This window comes from Mytilus trossulus, chromosome 5, assembly GCF_036588685.1.
Source record: "Mytilus trossulus isolate FHL-02 chromosome 5, PNRI_Mtr1.1.1.hap1, whole genome shotgun sequence".
Lineage (NCBI taxonomy): Eukaryota > Metazoa > Mollusca > Bivalvia > Mytilida > Mytilidae > Mytilus > Mytilus trossulus.
This window is the reverse complement of record NC_086377.1, coordinates 50708102-50729367: the sequence shown is the minus strand read 5'-3', so window position 1 is coordinate 50729367 and position 21266 is coordinate 50708102. Positions and strand designations below refer to the sequence as shown.

Below are 21266 nucleotides of genomic sequence, written 5' to 3'. Positions count from 1 at the left end.
CAATAAGCCTATACATATCGCGGATCGCATTACCTAACATGAAAGTACAGGGCGAAAGGTTTGGGTTTTCTATAACACTACATGTCTGGTATTGAATCAACACAAGGGTAACATCAGATTGAGGCATTCAACTAACAAGTGATGGTTCACAACTGTCATATCTATGCAACTAACAGGCTGACCATGTGAATATAAACAGTGGTTATCATAGAATTTTACAGACAAATCTGATTAATCAACTTGCTCCTATTTCAAGTTTGTGGGAAAAAGGGAAATTTTCAACCACTACAATGCCGTAGGTTTTCGAAATACAAGAACCAGATGATTCGGTATCTTGAAAACATACAATTTTAAGTGGTCACGAATTTAAATTTTGAGTTAAGTTTCTGTTGTAACATCTTATCTAATACATAAAATTATTATTGATTTACGATAATATATACGAAGTTTATGGACATTCACTGGCATACAACTAGTACAATTAGTGGCCCGGTTCCGTTGATGTGGATGAACCACATGCACGAATTTAGTTGGCCCAGAAAATAACCAAAGATTAATTATTATGTCTATAGTATTTGACAAAATGCACGTTTAGAAGCACTAACTGTGTCCTTAGATGGGTAAACATTCACGATTATAACTTAAAAGCACCTAATATATTAATTTACGAGCTTAATAGATAATAAAGATACGTCCAACTACCAAAATGAGTGTGGACATTGATATTAGTCTAAGTAACATTCAAAGGATTTACGAAGTCATAAATAAATACAAATCAAAACAAAAGGCTAGCAATGGCAGGATACTACCCTTTGAAGCAATTGTCACAAATATATACAAAGCAAACGCAAACTGAGCAGTCTTCATTACATCGTGAAAAAAATATACCCGCTTGGATAGCAGCAGTAGCGGAATTAATTTACGTGGCTGAAGGCAAAAATGTAAAAAAACATAGTCAACTGGATTGATAAAAAAGATAACACTGACAAAATTGTTCAGACGGAATTTATTCTTACTGATAAAACTAAAGAAATCCTTGAGGTGGATAACTTCAAAATAATTGTTTACATTACGACAGGAAAAATCATGGTTCAAGGTAAACATTGGGAAAATGTTTGTGATAATAAATTTGAGGAGTGTAAATCATTAGTTTCACAACTTTTTTCCGGTTCAAAATAGTTCAGAAGACACAAGTTAACAAACAACAAAATCTTCTGTAAACACATATTTATCAACCTGCTGGGCGATCTGCTTTTACAAGATCGAATACTCCCACAAGGCCCCCCCCCCCAAAAAAAAAGATGTGTTTCCGGTCGCCCGACCGACCCTAATTTTTTGGCGCCGACCCTAACTTTTTTTCCCGGAAAAAAAATTAAAAAAAATCCGGATTTTTTTCGTTTTTTTCCGGAAACGCTTTTTGTTTAGTATAGCCTTTGAATGGCATCTTTTAAACGTTTGATTTCAAATAAAATTTTAATACAGTAAGCATTTGTGTGATACAGATTGAAGTCAAACAACGGCATGGGTTCTGCTATGGCCATCAGTCAAAGTGTGTTATCAATAACAATCGATGAGTGTCCACACAGGAACGAGAAAAAAAAGTATAATAGCCCCATTTTCTAATTCTACCACCTTTATTGATATATTCAATCAGTATCATGACTTTGGATTAAAGAACAATGAATTTACTGTGACTGGAAAAAAACATGAAATATCTCCCACATTGACAGTTGGGGAAGTTGTGCAGCTTTTTGATGTGAGGGACTTTAAATTCAAGTGTGTTGTTCCAGAATCTGACACTTTCGAACTTTTATCAAATAGTGTCAAGGATGCTGCAGAGAAAGCAACCAAACATGCAGTGAACGCTTTTCAACTGTTGATGGCTGGGGGAAGATCCTTCCCAGCATTAAAATCAAGAAGGTAGAGTATACCAATTGAAATCTATAACTTTTGTCCAATATCTTTCAGGGTAGAATTCATGACATCATACTCTATAAATGTTGTCTGTCCCAGAATTCTACCTTCATCATTATCTATTAATTTGTTATAAAAAGTGCAGTTTTTGAGAATCTGAAGGTTTATATATAATATAAATAACACGTCTTAGGATAGACGCATATAAGTTTACTGAGACTATTTTTTGATTTAATACAAACCAAAAGCATAAAACTTTATATTTTTATATGACATTGCACAAGATATTTTTGTTTATCCTATCAATCAGTCATTAAAAGAGGTCATTGAAATCTTACATTTTCCTTGTTCCAATTTGAAATATTTTAATTTACTTCTAGTATTAAATATATTAATGCCTATTAAATTACATGATTAAAAGAATAAAATTACTTTTAAATAGCAATATATATACTTTTTTGAAATGCTATAAACATGATAAAATTGGCTTTTGGTTTTAATCTTGACATTAAACTGGTATTAAATATTATATGGTATTCTGATGTTGTAGATTTGAAAAGTGAGTGTAATTTTATTTTTGCCTTTATAGTACATTTTTGTATTGTAGTATCTTAATATTTAATATGTCGTATAAATATAATATTGTGTACACTGTAGTGTATGGGTTGCTTCTTGTATCTACTACCTATTTAATATACTGCTTTTATTCTAGATGTATATATCATGTATATAGCACATCAGTGTGAATTTATAGTCTGACACTGCTTTTTAGCCTCTTTGCACATTCTAATACCATCTTTTTTTCTGTTTTAATATAGTAATGTCAATTAATATATAAATGATGTATTATTAGTCTTAAATTAAAATATATATCATGTCAGACTAGTCTCATTTAATCTTCTCTAAAACTACTAGGCCTGGAATTAAAACCAAATGTGTTTAAATGATGCATGAACAGTCCAATACAATATTTAATAGTGTTAATTTGTTCTAATCCTGAACATGCATGAAATATTTGCCACTGGATGTTAAGCAACCAACAATCAATCAATCTAAAAACATTTTGCTATAAATTTAAACCAAACAACATTAACAGGAATGAAAAAGAAACATAAAACGCCACCAAAAGACAAGCAACAGTTTTCAAAACAAAACATACACAAAAGTATATTACACATCATCTAGTTTAACATATATGTGAAGTGCAGAGTAACATGTGAATGCTGCTTTTGTTTTGCCAGGTATTTCACTTTTTTTTTCTTTTATTTTATAGGTTCTTTGTAATGCACTATGGTGTACCACCAACGACCATGCCACTATTAATGATGCATCTAAATACAAGAATGAGGTCCTTTCATTTCCCGCAGCTTTTATGGATTATGATGGCTTCAATGATATGAAAAGAAAAAAGATGAAAGCACTACCAATGAGCTCATCAGAATTGGAATCCCATGCACAGGCATTGTTTTCATTACTTATGAAACCTGTTGTAAATAGCTCTGCACAATGGAAAAACTTTGGCATAGAAATACAGTCTTGCTGAGTCTTATTTGGCATACAGTAGATACTTGAACAAACAAAACATGAACATGCAATCAAGACAAGCACTACCTTATCCAGCCAAGACAGTGGACAAGGATGCAACTCTTGAGCACAGACAGAAATGTGCATTTGGTATCAAACCAGCTTATCAACTTCTTTAAAATGCGGGCAAATTAGCAGGAAAGAGTGTACCAGTGATGTTTGACGAGTTTATTCATACTGAAAACCCGTTCAGCAGTAATGATCAACGTTTTCGATTTTTCAAAAATCTACAATTATCAATGCCAGTTGATGTTATAAAATACAGTCCTGGTGGGTCCTGTTTTTCAACCGTATGTTTGGTACATGTCCCTGAAGCAAGATCAGAAGCTGAAATTCTAACTCAAGGAGCTCGCTTTCTTCAACAGATAAAACCCAAACTGAAAGAGTTTCATACCAGAGCACAACGACGACTGTTCAAAGAAAAACTTAAAAACGTTGCCTCAGTGTTACCTTCAGTAGCTGACATGATTTATAAGGAATTGACATTAGATGCATCAGTAGCTGCTCATCCGGTGACAGAAGAAAGAATGAGACTATTTTTTTTAGGAAACACTGGTCTCATAAGGGATCTTCGCAGCCTTAACCCTGGAAGACCAAGTGGTACATTTGACACTTTTGATGCTTTAGCAGAAATAGTAGAAAATGTCACAATAGCTGATGACAGGAGACATGGTTTGGCACATTTTTCAGTATTTATATCTCTTGAGGAAATGATAAAGAAAGCACAGGATTCATGCCCTGAAGGAACAAACATACCATCAAAAACATTAGTCAGATTACAATTCGCCCCGAAAAACTCATACACAAAGAGAGCTTTGAATTTCACTTCCAGGATAAATGTTCAATACAAAATTCAGAGTCAGTCACCCAGACGATCACTTTTGTAATGCTCAGTTTAAGTATATGAAAGAGAGAGCAATAGTACAAAGGGACCAATGCTTGCTACTCTTTTGTGATGAAAAGGCAAAGGTGCTTTTCGGAGATCCAGACCATGCTATTTCAACAGGGGTGCGAGGAAAACAGTCAATCGTACCAACTTCAAGTACACTCGTCGCACTAGATCATGACATGACTAGATCCTCTCTGACACCATCTGTATTTCTGCTGTGTGACATTCCTGAGACGATAAATGCGTCCTTTGTTAGGGGACAAGTTACCGCTATTGTAAATGATGCCACTTTTCAGACATCTTCCCCTTTCAGGCATGGTGCTGCTATGGCAAAAATGATCGGTGATAGGGAGTCAATTCTTCCAATACTGATGAAATATACAGATGGAGGAACAGACCAACGAAATACTCTAGAGAGTGTTAAGTGTGCTACTATATGTTTATTCAGAGAATTAAATCTGGACATGATCATTCTTGCTCGATGTGCTCCAGGCCACAGCTACACTAACCCAGCTGAGAGAGTTATGAGCATCTTAAATTTGGGTTTACAAAATGTATGTCTCCAAAGAAAGTCATGTGAAGCTGAAGTAGAGACCCAACTAAAAAGGTGTGGCAGTATGGCTGAGTTGAGAGAAGCTGAAAAGAAAAATCCAGACAGAAAGCTCAAGGAAAAGTGGTTAGAGGCTGTTGAACCGACAGTCTTTCATAAGAAATAGATTTTTGCGACTGTGCCTTAAGGATAAACCGTTCGCAGCTATGGATCCAGTGTCAGAATTAGAAATTGACAACTTCAAAAGACATCTTAAAGAACTCTTTCCTGGTCTAGATCTAGAAAAACTGACAAAAGCAAACACAGGTAAAAATGATATCTACAATGCCTGGATTGCAAACCACTGTAGATCACGGAACTACACATTTCAAATAAAGAAATGCAATGATGTTGCTTGCTGCATTGCACCAAAACTTTCCCCAGAGGAATTACATTGGTTGCCTGATCCAGTGTTAGATCTTACAGGGAATCATTTCAAACCATATTCAGAGGTTAAAAATACCGACACTGATGACTCTGATAGACCATCTGTGACACTGAAAGTAAAGGCAAAAGGTATAAAAGAACAGAATCAACAAAAGAAAAAGAAAAAGGAAAAAACGAACACTGAAAAAGGGGGAGAATCTACAGTATTGGAAGATGATTCAGTAGAATTCCTGATTCCTGAGCCAGATGCTCACTTATGCATTGCACAAAATGCACGAGCTGTTGTCTCTTGCGTTGAATGTAGGAAGCCTAGACTAGTATATAGTCATCATAGACTAACATATAGGCAAATGATGACTATTGTCCTGGCAACCAGTGAATATGACTACACTTGCGGGGGACCTCTCCTACCACCTTCCAATGCCATGTATAAAAATGTGATGTGCCGTACATCAATATCTTGCAACTCTCCTGTTGAGGTCCAGTACTATGCCAGTGGTTTAGGCAGACTTGATATTTGTAGCTTTTGCACAAGTGAAAATTGTTTAGTTAACTCAGACTTGAAGAAAAAATTCAAAACCGTTCTACCTGCATGTAGAGTGTGTATTGAAAATGGCATGACCATTATTGTGGCTCGTCCCTATGGCAAAACTTAGACGGTGTTTTGAGAACTTTTAGATATATATATATAAACTGTTTTCATTCAGTAGTCAAATACTTTCCATGAGGAATCTTACACACACTGCGGTAGATTTTTCACTCTCTGGGTATTAAATACTAGTATTATTTTTTTACTTTGTTTCATTGTTTCAATCCCATGTACAAAATATCAACTCTCTCTATATATATAATATTATTGTCTTTAAAAGACCAAATTTGGTGTTCACTTCATTTTAATATATAGAGTGTCTTTATATTGGTAATATAAGGGACGATTTAACAGAAAAGTCCCAATGGGTTTACATTTAAACGAAGTATAAAGATTAAAAGAAAAATTATAGAAGTTTTAAAAAAATAGAGGTTGAAAGTTTAACTAAAAACTCCACATGAAAAAGGATTAAAAATTTAGTCATTGCATCATGATTCCAACACATTGATTTGTCATGCACAGCATTGGACTACTGTATTTTTTATTGGTTTCTCATGTTAGTATTTTCTACTTTTCGTAATATTTTCATCCAACAAAAATAACAGTTTTTATTGACAAAGGTCTAAGTCATAGTGAAAATTATACATTTATTTTCAGAGCATAAACATTGTTTTGCACAATAAAGATTTACAATTGATTGTTGATACATGTTAATTTTGCAATTGTGATAAATTTGTTTTTTATCATTCAATGACTATTTGCATTCTACAAAATGCAATATTTGCCTCACATTATTTGAATGTTTCGGTTGTTTCGATGTTTATAATTTGTTCAGAATTTTATAGGAATAAAATTGACAGTATAACAAGTTTACAATAGACTGAATAGAAAATATTACCAAACCTGTCAACGGTTGTAATCACGATTTTTTTTAAATTTCACTGTAAATTTGACAACTTTTTGGATAATTGTTATAGATGATACCTTAAAATCGGTCATTTGATCAAGATAAACTTATAATATGTAATGACAATTGTATCTGAAGTAAACTTGAACCAACTTAATTTCTTTTAACAATATTATATTGTTTGGTAAATTCTACCCTTTTTCATAATTCATTCTGATATGTCATTATATCGACCATATTCTGAAGATAGTTGTGTATAACATATTACCAAACCTGTCAACGGTTTTAATCACGATTTTTTAAAATGTCACTGTAAATTTGACAACTTTTTCGATAATTGTAATAGATGATACCATAAATCGGTCATTTGATCAAGATAAATGTATAATATGTTATGACAATTGTATCTGAAGTAAACTTGAACCAACTTAATTTCTTTTAACAAAGTTATATTTTTTAGTAAATTCTACCTGTTTTGATAATTCATTCTGATAGGACATTATATCGACCATATTCTAAAGATATTTGTATAGAATATATTACCAAACCTGTCAACGGTTTTAATCACGATTTTTTTTAAATTTTACTGTAAATTTGACAACTTTTTCGATAATTATAAGAGATGATACCTTAAATCGGTCATTTGATCAAAATAAATTTATAATATGTAATGACAATTGTATCTGAAGTAAACTTGAACCGACTTAATTTCTTGTAACAAAATTATATATTTAAGTAAATTCTTCCCCTATTTGATAATTCATTCTGATATGATATTATGTCGACCATATTCTAAAGATAGTTGTATAGAATATATTACCAAGCCTGCCAACGGCTTTAATCAAGTTTTTTTTTTAAATTTCACTGTTAATTTAACAACTTTTGGTCAAGATAAATTTATAATATGTAATGACAATTGTATCTGAAGTGAACTTGAACCAACTTAATGTCTTTCAACAAAATTATATTTTTTAGTAAATTCTACCCCTTTTTGATAATTTATTCTGATATGACATTATATTGACCATATTCTAAAGATAGTTGTATAGAATATATTACCAAACTTCTCAACGGCTTTAATCAAGTTTTTTTTTAATTTCACTGTAAATTTGACAATTTTTCGATTATTGTAATAGATGATACCTTAATTTGGTCATTTGATCAAGATAAATTGATAATATGTAATGACAACTGTATCTGAAGTAAACTTGAACCAATTTAATTTCTTTTAACAATATTAATATTTTTTAGTAACTTCTACCCCTGTTTCATAATTCATTCTGATATAACATTATATCGACAATATTCTAAAGATAGATGTATTGAATATGTTATCAAACCTGCCAACGGTTTTAATCACGATTTTTAAAAAAATTTACTGTGAATTTGACTATTTTTTCGATAATTGTAATAGATGATACCTTGAATCGGTCATTTGATCAAAATAGATTTATACCATGTAATGACAGTTGTATCTGCAATAACTTGAACTAACTTAGTTTCATTTAACAATATTATATTGTTTAGTAAATTCTACCCCTTTTTGATAATTCATTCTGATATATTATATCGACCATATTCTAAAGATATTTGTATAGAATATATTACCAAACTTCTCAACGGCTTTAATCAAGTTTTTTTTCAATTTCACTAAATTTGACAATTTTTCGATTATTGTAATAGATGATACCTTATTTCGGTCATTTGATCAAGATAAATTGATAGACAACTGTATCTGAAGTAAACTTGAACCAACTTAATTTCTTTCAACAAAATTATAGTTTTTAGAATAGTCTACCTGTTTTGATAATTCATTCTGATAAGACATTATATCGACCATATTCTAAAGATATTTGTATAGAATATATTACCAAACCTGTCAACGGTATTAATCACAATTTTTTAAAATTTCACTAAATTTAACAACTTTTTTGGATAATTGTAATAGATGATATCTTAAATCGGTCATTTGATCAAGATAAATTTATAATATTTAATGACAATTGTATCTGAAGTAAACTTGAACCAACTTATTTCTTTTAACAAAATTATTTTTAGTAAATACTACCCCTTTTTGATATGACATTATATCGACTATATTCTAAGATAGTTGTTTAGAATATGTTATCTAACCTTCCAACGGTTTTAATCACAATTTTTTATAATTTCACTGTAAATTTGACAAGTTTTTCGATAATTGTAATAGATGATACCTTAAATCGATCATTTGATCAAGATAAATTAATAATATGTAATGACAATTGTATCTGTAGTAAACTTTAACCAACTAAATTTATTTTAACAAAATTATATTTTTTTAGTAAATTCTACCCTTTTTGATTATTCATTCTGATATGACATTATATCGACCATATTTTAAAGATAGTTGTATAGAAAATATAACCAAGCCTGCCAACGGCTTTAATCAAGTTTTTTTTTTTTAAGTTTCACTGTAAATTTGACAACTTTTTCGATAATTCTAATAGATGATATCTTAAATCGGTCATTTGATCAAGATAAATTTATAATATTTAATGACAATTGTATCTGAAGTAAACTTGAACCAACTTAATTTCTTTTAACAAAATTATATTTTTTAGTAAATTCTACCTGTTTTGATAATTCATTCTGATAGGACATTATATCGTCCATATTATAAAGATATTTGTATAGAATATATTACCAAACCTTTCAACAGTTTTAATCACGATTTTTTTTAAATTTCACTGTAAATTTGACAACTTTTTCAATAATTGTAATAGATGATACCTTAAATCGGTCATTTGATCACGATAAATTTATAATATGTAATGACAATTGTATCTGAGGTAAACTTGAACCAACTTAATTTCTTTTATCAAAATTATATTTTTTAGTAAAATCTACCCCTTTTTGATAATTCGTTCTGATATGACATTATATCGACCAAATTCTAAAGATAGTTGTATAGAATATATTACTAAGCCTGCCACCGGCTTTAATCAATTTTTTTTTTTAAATTTCAATGTAAATTTGACATCTTTTTCGATAATTCTAATAGATGATACCTTAAATTGGTCATTTGATCAAGATAAATTGATAATATGTAATGACAACTGTATCTGAAGTAAATTTGAAACAATTTAATTTCTTTTATCAAAATTATATTTTTTAGTAATTTCTGTCCCTTTTTGATAATTCGTTCTGATATGACAATATATCGACCATACTCTAAAGATAGTTGTATAGAATCTATTACTAAGCCTGCCACCGGCTTTAATCAAGTTTTTTTTTTAAATTTCACTGTAAATTTGACTCTTTTTCGATAATTCTAATAGATGATACCTTAAATCGGTCATTTGATCAAGATAAATTTATAATATGTAATGACAATTGTATCTGAAGTAAACTTGAACCAACTTAATTTCTTTTAACAAAATTATATTTTTTAGTAAATTCTTCCCCTTTTTGATAATTCATTCTGATATGACATTATATCGACCAAATTCTAAAGATAGTTGTATAGAATATATTACCAAGCCTGCCAACGGCTTTAATCAAGTTTTTTTTTTAAATTTCTCTGTAAATTTGACAACTTTTTCGATAATTGTTAGAGATGATACATCAAAATCGGTCATTTGATCAAGATAAACTTATAATATGTAATGAAATTTGTATCTAAAGTAAACTTGAACCAACTTAATTTCTTTTAACAAAATTATATTTTTTAGTAAATTCTACCTGTTTTGATAATTCATTCTTATATGTCATTTTATCGACCATATTCTAAAGATATTTGTATATAATATATTACCAAACCTCTCAACGGTTTTTAATCATAATTTTTAAAATTTCACTGTAAATTTGACAAGTTTTTCGATTATTGTAATAGATGATACCTTAAATCGGTCATTTGATCAAGATAAATTTATAATATGTAATGACAATTGTATCTGAAGTAAACTTGAACCAACTTAATTTCTTTTAACAAAATTATATTTTTTAGTAAATTCTACCCCTTTTAGATAATTCATTCTTATATGTCATTTTATCGACCATAATCTAAAGATAGTTGTATAGAATATATAACCAAGCCTGCCAACGGCTTTAATAACGTTTTTTTTTTAATTTCTCTGTAAATTTGACAACTTTTTCGATAATTGTAATTGATGATACATTAAAATCGGTCATTTAATCAAGATAAACTTATAATATGTAATGACAATTGTATCTAAAGTAAACTTGAACCAACTTAATTTCTTGTAACAAAATTATATTTTTTAGTAAATTCTACCCCTTTTTGATAATTCATTCTTATATGTCATTTTATCGACCATATTCTAAAGATAGTTGTATATAATATATTACCAAACCTCTCAACGGTTTTAATCATAATTTTTAAAATTTCACTGTAAATTTGACAACTTTTTCGATAATTGTAATAGATGATACATTAAAATCGGTCATTTAATCAAGATAAACATATAATATGTAATGACAATTGTATCTGAAGTAAACTTGAACCAACTTAATTTCTTTTAACAAAATTATATTTTTTAGTAAATTCTACCTGTTTTGATAATTCATTCTGATAGGACATTATATCGACCATATTCTAAAGATATTTGTATAGAATATATAAGCAAGCCTGCCAACGGCTTTAATCAAGTTTTTTTTTAAATTTATCTGTAAATTTGACAACATTTCCGATAATTGTAATAGATGATACCTTAAATCGGTCATTTGATCAAGATACATTTATAATATGTATTGACATTTGTATCTAAAGTAAACTTGAACCAACTTAATTTCTTTTAACAAAATTACATTTTTTAGTAAATTCTACCTGTTTTGATAATTCATTCTGATAGGACATTATATCGACCAAATTCTAAAGACAGTTGTATAGAATATATTACCAAACCTCTCAACGGTTTTAATCTTATTTTTTAAAATTTCGCTGTAAATTTGACAAGTTTTTCGATAATTGTAATAGATGATACCTTAAATCGGTCATTTGATCAAGATAAATTTATAAAATGTAATGACAGTTGTATCTGAAGTAAACTTGAACCAACTTAATTTCTTTTAACAAAATTATATTTTTTAGTAAATTCTACCTGTTTTGATAATTCATTCTGATAGGACATTATATCGACCATATTCTAAAGATATTTGTATAGAATATATTACCAAACCTTTCAACAGTTTTAATCACGATTTTTTTTAAATTTCACTGTAAATTTGACAACTTTTTCAATAATTGTAATAGATGATACCTTAAATCGGTCATTTGATCACGATAAATTTATAATATGTAATGACAATTGTATCTGAGGTAAACTTGAACCAACTTAATTTCTTTTATCAAAATTATATTTTTTAGTAAAATCTACCCCTTTTTGATAATTCGTTCTGATATGACATTATATCGACCAAATTCTAAAGATAGTTGTATAGAATATATTACTAAGCCTGCCACCGGCTTTAATCAATTTTTTTTTTAAATTTCAATGTAAATTTGACATCTTTTTCGATAATTCTAATAGATGATACCTTAAATTGGTCATTTGATCAAGATAAATTGATAATATGTAATGACAACTGTATCTGAAGTAAATTTGAAACAATTTAATTTCTTTTATCAAAATTATATTTTTTAGTAATTTCTGTCCCTTTTTGATAATTCGTTCTGATATGACAATATATCGACCATACTCTAAAGATAGTTGTATAGAATCTATTACTAAGCCTGCCACCGGCTTTAATCAAGTTTTTTTTTTAAATTTCACTGTAAATTTGACTCTTTTTCGATAATTCTAATAGATGATACCTTAAATCGGTCATTTGATCAAGATAAATGTATAATATGTAATGACAATTGTATCTGAAGTAAACTTGAACCAACTTAATTTCTTTTAACAAAATTATATTTTTTAGTAAATTCTTCCCCTTTTTGATAATTCATTCTGATATGACATTATATCGACCAAATTCTAAAGATAGTTGTATAGAATATATTACCAAGCCTGCCAACGGCTTTAATCAAGTTTTTTTTTTAAATTTCTCTGTAAATTTGACAACTTTTTCGATAATTGTTAGAGATGATACATCAAAATCGGTCATTTGATCAAGATAAACTTATAATATGTAATGAAATTTGTATCTAAAGTAAACTTGAACCAACTTAATTTCTTTTAACAAAATTATATTTTTTAGTAAATTCTACCTGTTTTGATAATTCATTCTTATATGTCATTTTATCGACCATATTCTAAAGATATTTGTATATAATATATTACCAAACCTCTCAACGGTTTTTAATCATAATTTTTAAAATTTCACTGTAAATTTGACAAGTTTTTCGATTATTGTAATAGATGATACCTTAAATCGGTCATTTGATCAAGATAAATTTATAATATGTAATGACAATTGTATCTGAAGTAAACTTGAACCAACTTAATTTCTTTTAACAAAATTATATTTTTTAGTAAATTCTACCCCTTTTAGATAATTCATTCTTATATGTCATTTTATCGACCATAATCTAAAGATAGTTGTATAGAATATATAACCAAGCCTGCCAACGGCTTTAATAACGTTTTTTTTTTAATTTCTCTGTAAATTTGACAACTTTTTCGATAATTGTAATTGATGATACATTAAAATCGGTCATTTAATCAAGATAAACTTATAATATGTAATGACAATTGTATCTAAAGTAAACTTGAACCAACTTAATTTCTTGTAACAAAATTATATTTTTTAGTAAATTCTACCCCTTTTTGATAATTCATTCTTATATGTCATTTTATCGACCATATTCTAAAGATAGTTGTATATAATATATTACCAAACCTCTCAACGGTTTTAATCATAATTTTTAAAATTTCACTGTAAATTTGACAACTTTTTCGATAATTGTAATAGATGATACATTAAAATCGGTCATTTAATCAAGATAAACATATAATATGTAATGACAATTGTATCTGAAGTAAACTTGAACCAACTTAATTTCTTTTAACAAAATTATATTTTTTAGTAAATTCTACCTGTTTTGATAATTCATTCTGATAGGACATTATATCGACCATATTCTAAAGATATTTGTATAGAATATATAAGCAAGCCTGCCAACGGCTTTAATCAAGTTTTTTTTTAAATTTATCTGTAAATTTGACAACATTTCCGATAATTGTAATAGATGATACCTTAAATCGGTCATTTGATCAAGATACATTTATAATATGTATTGACATTTGTATCTAAAGTAAACTTGAACCAACTTAATTTCTTTTAACAAAATTACATTTTTTAGTAAATTCTACCTGTTTTGATAATTCATTCTGATAGGACATTATATCGACCAAATTCTAAAGACAGTTGTATAGAATATATTACCAAACCTCTCAACGGTTTTAATCTTATTTTTTAAAATTTCGCTGTAAATTTGACAAGTTTTTCGATAATTGTAATAGATGATACCTTAAATCGGTCATTTGATCAAGATAAATTTATAAAATGTAATGACAGTTGTATCTGAAGTAAACTTGAACCAACTTAATTTCTTTTAACAAAATTATATTTTTTAGTAAATTCTACCTGTTTTGATAATTCATTCTGATAGGACATTATATCGACCATATTCTAAAGATATTTGTATAGAATATATAGGCAAGCCTGCCAACGGCTTTAATCAAGTTTTTTTTTAAATTTCTCTGTAAATTTGACAACATTTCCGATAATTGTAATAGATGATACCTTAAATCGGTCATTTGATCAAGATACATTTAAAATATGTATTGACATTTGTATCTAAAGTAAACTTGAACCAACTTAATTTCTTTTAACAAAATTATAATTTTTAGTAAATTTTACCCCTTTTTGATAATTCATTCTGATATGACATTATATCGACCAAATTCTAAAGATAGTTGTATAGATTATATTACCAAACCCCTCAACGGTTTTAATCATAATTTTTAAAATTTCACTGTAAATTTGACAAGTTTTTCGATAATTGTAATAGATGATACCTTAAATCGGTCATTTGATCAAGATAAATTTATAATATGTAATGACAATTGTATCTGAAGTAAACTTGCACCAACTTAATTTCTTTTAACAAAATCATATTTTTTAGTAAATTCTACCCCTTTTTGATAATTCATTCTGATATGACATTATATCGACCAAATTCTAAAGATAGTTGTATAGAATATATTACCAAACCTCTCAACGATTTTAATCATAATTTTTAAAATTTCACTGTATATTTGACAAGTTTTTCGATTATTGTCATTGATGATACCTTAATTAGGTCATTTGATCAAGATAAATTTATAATATGTAATGACAATTGTATCTGAAGTAAACTTGAACCAACTTAATTTCTTTTAACAAAATTATATTTTTTAGTAAATTCTACCCCTTTTGAATAATTCATTCTGATATGACATTATATCGACCATATTCTAAAGATAGTTGTATAGAATATATAACCAAGCCTGCCAACGGCTTTAATCATAATTTTTAAATTTCACTGTAAATTTGACAAGTTTTAATGATAATTGTAATAGATGATACATTAAATCGGTTATTTGATCAAGATAAATTTATAATATGTATTGACATTTGTATCTAAAGTAAACTTGAACCAACTTAATTTCTTTTAACAAAATTATAATTTTTAGTAAATTGTACCCCTTTTTGATAATTCATTCTGATATGACATTATATCGACCAAATTCTAAAGATAGTTGTATAGAATATATTACCAAACCTCTCAACGATTTTAATCATAATTTTTAAAATTTCACTGTATATTTGACAAGTTTTTCGATTATTGTCATTGATGATACCTTAATTAGGTCATTTGATCAAGATAAATTTATAATATGTAATGACAATTGTATCTGAAGTAAACTTGAACCAACTTAATTTCTTTTAACAAAATTATATTTTTTAGTAAATTCTACCCCTTTTAGATAATTCATTCTTATATGTCATTTTATCGACCATAATCTAAAGATAGTTGTATAGAATATATAACCAAGCCTGCCAACGGCTTTAATAACGCTTTTTTTTTAATTTCTCTGTAAATTTGACAACTTTTTCGATAATTGTAATAGATGATACATTAAAATCGGTCATTTAATCAAGATAAACTTATAATATGTAATGACAATTGTATCTAAAGTAAACTTTAACCAACTTAATTTCTTGTAACAAAATTATATTTTTTAGTAAATTCTACCCCTTTTTGATAATTCATTCTTATATGTCATTTTATCGACCATATTCTAAAGATAGTTGTATATAATATATTACCAAACCTCTCAACGGTTTTAATCATAATTTTTAAAATTTCACTGTAAATTTGACAACTTTTTCGATAATTGTAATAGATGATACATTAAAATCGGTCATTTAATCAAGATAAACATATAATATGTAATGACAATTGTATCTGAAGTAAACTTGAACCAACTTAATTTCTTTTAACAAAATTATATTTTTTAGTAAATTCTACCTGTTTTGATAATTCATTCTGATAGGACATTATATCGACCATATTCTAAAGATATTTGTATAGAATATATAAGCAAGCCTGCCAACGGCTTTAATCAAGTTTTTTTTTAAATTTATCTGTAAATTTGACAACATTTCCGATAATTGTAATAGATGATACCTTAAATCGGTCATTTGATCAAGATACATTTATAATATGTAATGACAATTGTATCTGAAGTAAACTTGAACCAACTTAATTTCTTTTAACAAAATTATATTTTTTAGTAAATTCTACCCCTTTTGAATAATTCATTCTGATATGACATTATATCGACCATATTCTAAAGATAGTTGTATAGAATATATAACCAAGCCTGCCAACGGCTTTAATCATTATTTTTAAATTTCACTGTAAATTTGACAAGTTTTAATGATAATTGTAATAGATGATACATTAAATCGGTTATTTGATCAAGATAAATTTATAATATGTAATGACAATTGTATCTGAAGTAAACTTGAACCAACTTAATTTCTTTTAACAAAATTATATTTTTTAGTAAATTCTACCCCTTTTAGATAATTCATTCTTATATGTCATTTTATCGACCATAATCTAAAGATAGTTGTATAGAATATATAACCAAGCCTGCCAACGGCTTTAATAACGCTTTTTTTTTTAATTTCTCTGTAAATTTGACAACTTTTTCGATAATTGTAATAGATGATACATTAAAATCGGTCATTTAATCAAGATAAACTTATAATATGTAATGACAATTGTATCTAAAGTAAACTTTAACCAACTTAATTTCTTGTAACAAAATTAAATTTTTTAGTAAATTCTACCCCTTTTTGATAATTCATTCTTATATGTCATTTTATCGACCATATTCTAAAGATAGTTGTATATAATATATTACCAAACCTCTCAACGGTTTTAATCATAATTTTTAAAATTTCACTGTAAATTTGACAACTTTTTCGATAATTGTAATAGATGATACATTAAAATCGGTCATTTAATCAAGATAAACATATAATATGTAATGACAATTGTATCTGAAGTAAACTTGAACCAACTTAATTTCTTTTAACAAAATTATATTTTTTAGTAAATTCTACCTGTTTTGATAATTCATTCTGATAGGACATTATATCGACCATATTCTAAAGATATTTGTATAGAATATATAAGCAAGCCTGCCAACGGCTTTAATCAAGTTTTTTTTTAAATTTATCTGTAAATTTGACAACATTTCCGATAATTGTAATAGATGATACCTTAAATCGGTCATTTGATCAAGATACATTTATAATATGTATTGACATTTGTATCTAAAGTAAACTTGAACCAACTTAATTTCTTTTAACAAAATTACATTTTTTAGTAAATTCTACCTGTTTTGATAATTCATTCTGATAGGACATTATATCGACCAAATTCTAAAGATAGTTGTATAGAATATATTACCAAACCTCTCAACGGTTTTAATCTTATTTTTTAAAATTTCGCTGTAAATTTGACAAGTTTTTCGATAATTGTAATAGATGATACCTTAAATCGGTCATTTGATCAAGATAAATTTATAAAATGTAATGACAGTTGTATCTGAAGTAAACTTGAACCAACTTAATTTCTTTTAACAAAATTATATTTTTTTAGTAAATTCTACCTGTTTTGATAATTCATTCTGATAGGACATTATATCGACCATATTCTAAAGATATTTGTATAGAATATATAGGCAAGCCTGCCAACGGCTTTAATCAAGTTTTTTTTTAAATTTCTCTGTAAATTTGACATTTCCGATAATTGTAATAGATGATACCTTAAATCGGTCATTTGATCAAGATACATTTAAAATATGTATTGACATTTGTATCTAAAGTAAACTTGAACCAACTTAATTTCTTTTAACAAAATTATAATTTTTAGTAAATTGTACCCCTTTTTGATAATTCATTCTGATATGACATTATATCGACCAAATTCTAAAGATAGTTGTATAGATTATATTACCAAACCCCTCAACGGTTTTAATCATAATTTTTAAAATTTCACTGTAAATTTGACAAGTTTTTCGATAATTGTAATAGATGATACCTTAAATCGGTCATTTGATCAAGATAAATTTATAATATGTAATGACAATTGTATCTGAAGTAAACTTGCACCAACTTAATTTCTTTTAACAAAATCATATTTTTTAGTAAATTCTACCCCTTTTTGATAATTCATTCTGATATGACATTATATCGACCAAATTCTAAAGATAGTTGTATAGAATATATTACCAAACCTCTCAACGATTTTAATCATAATTTTTAAAATTTCACTGTATATTTGACAAGTTTTTCGATTATTGTCATTGATGATACCTTAATTAGGTCATTTGATCAAGATAAATTTATAATATGTAATGACAATTGTATCTGAAGTAAACTTGAACCAACTTAATTTCTTTTAACAAAATTATATTTTTTAGTAAATTCTACCCCTTTTGAATAATTCATTCTGATATGACATTATATCGACCATATTCTAAAGATAGTTGTATAGAATATATAACCAAGCCTGCCAACGGCTTTAATAAAGTTTTTTTTTAAATTTCTCTGTAAATTTGACAAATTTTTCGATAATTGTAATAGATGATACCTTAAATCGGTCATTTGATCAAGATACATTTATAATATGTATTGACATTTGTATCTAAAGTAAACTTGAACCAACTTAATTTCTTTTAACAAAATTATATTTTTTAGTAAATTCTACCCCTTTTTGATAATTCATTCTGATATGACATTATATCGACCAAATTCTAAAGATAGTTGTATAGAATATATTACCAAACCTCTCAACGGTTTTAATCATTATTTTTAAATTTCACTGTAAATTTGACAAGTTTTTCGATAATTTAAAAAGATGATACCTTAAAATCGGTCATTTGATCAAGATAAATTTATAAAATGTAATGACAGTTGTATCTGAAGTAAACTTGAATCAACTTAATTTCTTGTAACAAAATTATATTTTTTAGTTAATTCTACCTGTTTTGATAATTCATTCTGATAGGACATTATATCGACCATATTCTAAAGGTAGTTGTATAGAATATATTACCAAACCTCTCAACGGTTTTAATCATAATTTTTAAATTTCACTGTAAATTTGACAAGTTTTAATGATAATTGTAATAGATGATACATTAAATCGGTTATTTGATCAAGATAAATTTATAATATGTAATGACAATTGTATCTGAAGTAAACTTGAACCAACTTAATTTCTTTTAACAAAATTATATTTTTTAGTAAATTCTACCCCTTTTTGACAATTCATTCTGATATGACATTATATCGACTAAATTCTAAAGGTAGTTGTATAGAATATATTACCAAACCTCTCAACGGTTTTAATCATAATTTTTAAAATTTCACTGTAAATTTGACAAGTTTTTCGATTATTGTAATAGATGATACCTAAAATAGGTCATTTGATCAAGATAAATTTATAATATGTAATGACAATTGTATCTGAAGTAAACTTGAACCAACTTAATTTCTTTTAACAAAATTATATTTTTTAGTAAATTCTACCCCTTTTGAATAATTCAGTCTGATATGACATTATAACGACCATATTCTAAAGATAGTTGTATAGAATATATTACCAAACCTCTCTCAACGGTTTTAATCATAATTTTTTAAATTTCACTGTAAATTTGACAAGTGTTTCGATAATTGAAATAGATGATACCTTAAATCGGTCATTTGATCAAGATAAATTTATAATATGTAATGACAATTGTATCTGAAGTAAACTTGAACCAACTTAATTTCTTTTAACAAAATTATATTTTTTAGTAAATTCTACCCCTTTTTGATAATTCATTCTGATATGACATTATATCGACCAAATTCTAAAGATAGTTGTATAGAATATATTACCAAGCCTGCCAACGGCTTTAATCAAGTTTTTTTTAAATTTCTCTGTAAATTTGACAACTTTTTCGATAATTGTAATAGATGATACATTAAAATCGGTCATTTGATCAAGATAAACTTATAATATGTATTGACATTTGTATCTAAAGTAAACTTGAACCAACTTAATTTCTTGTAACAAAATTATATTTTTTAGTAAATTCTACCCCTTTTTGATAATTCATTCTTATATGTCATTTTATCGACCATATTCTAAAGATATTTGTATATAATATATTACCAAACCTCTCAACGGTTTTAATCATAATTTTTAAAATTTCACTGTAAATTTGACAAGTTTTTCGATAATTGTAATAGATGATACCTTAAATCGGTCATTTGATCAAGATAAATTTATAAAATGTAATGACATTTGTATCTGAAGTAAACTTGAACCAGCTAAATTTCTTTTAACAAAATTATATTTTTTAGTAAATTGTACCCCTTTTCGATAATTCATTCTCATATGACATTATATCGACCAAATTCTAAAGATAGTTGTATAGAATATATTACCAAACCTCTCAATGGTTTTAATCATAATTTTTAAAATTTCACTGTAAATTTGACAATTTTTTCGATAATTGTAATAGATGATACCTTAAATCGGTCATTTGATCAAGATAAATTTATAATATGTAATGACAATTGTATCTGAAGTAAACTTGAACCAACTTAATTTCTTTTAACAAAATTATATTTTTAGTAAATTCTACCCCTTTTTGATAATTCATTCTGATATGACATTATATCGACCAAATTCTAACGATAGTTGTATAGAATATATTGCCAAACCTCTCAACGGTTTTAATCATAATTTTTAAAATTTTACTGTAAATTTGACAAGTTTTGCAATTATTGTAATAGATGATACCTTAAATCGGTCATTTGATCAAGATAAATTGATAATATGTAATGACAA

The 21266-nt window shown here is 27.3% G+C and overlaps 1 pseudogene; it reads left to right on the top strand.

The window, feature by feature from the left end:
- The first annotated feature begins 1420 nt into the window (after positions 1-1420).
- On the top strand, positions 1421-1949 carry LOC134719708 (uncharacterized; annotated as a pseudogene).
- Positions 1950-21266: the final 19317 nt, after the last annotated feature.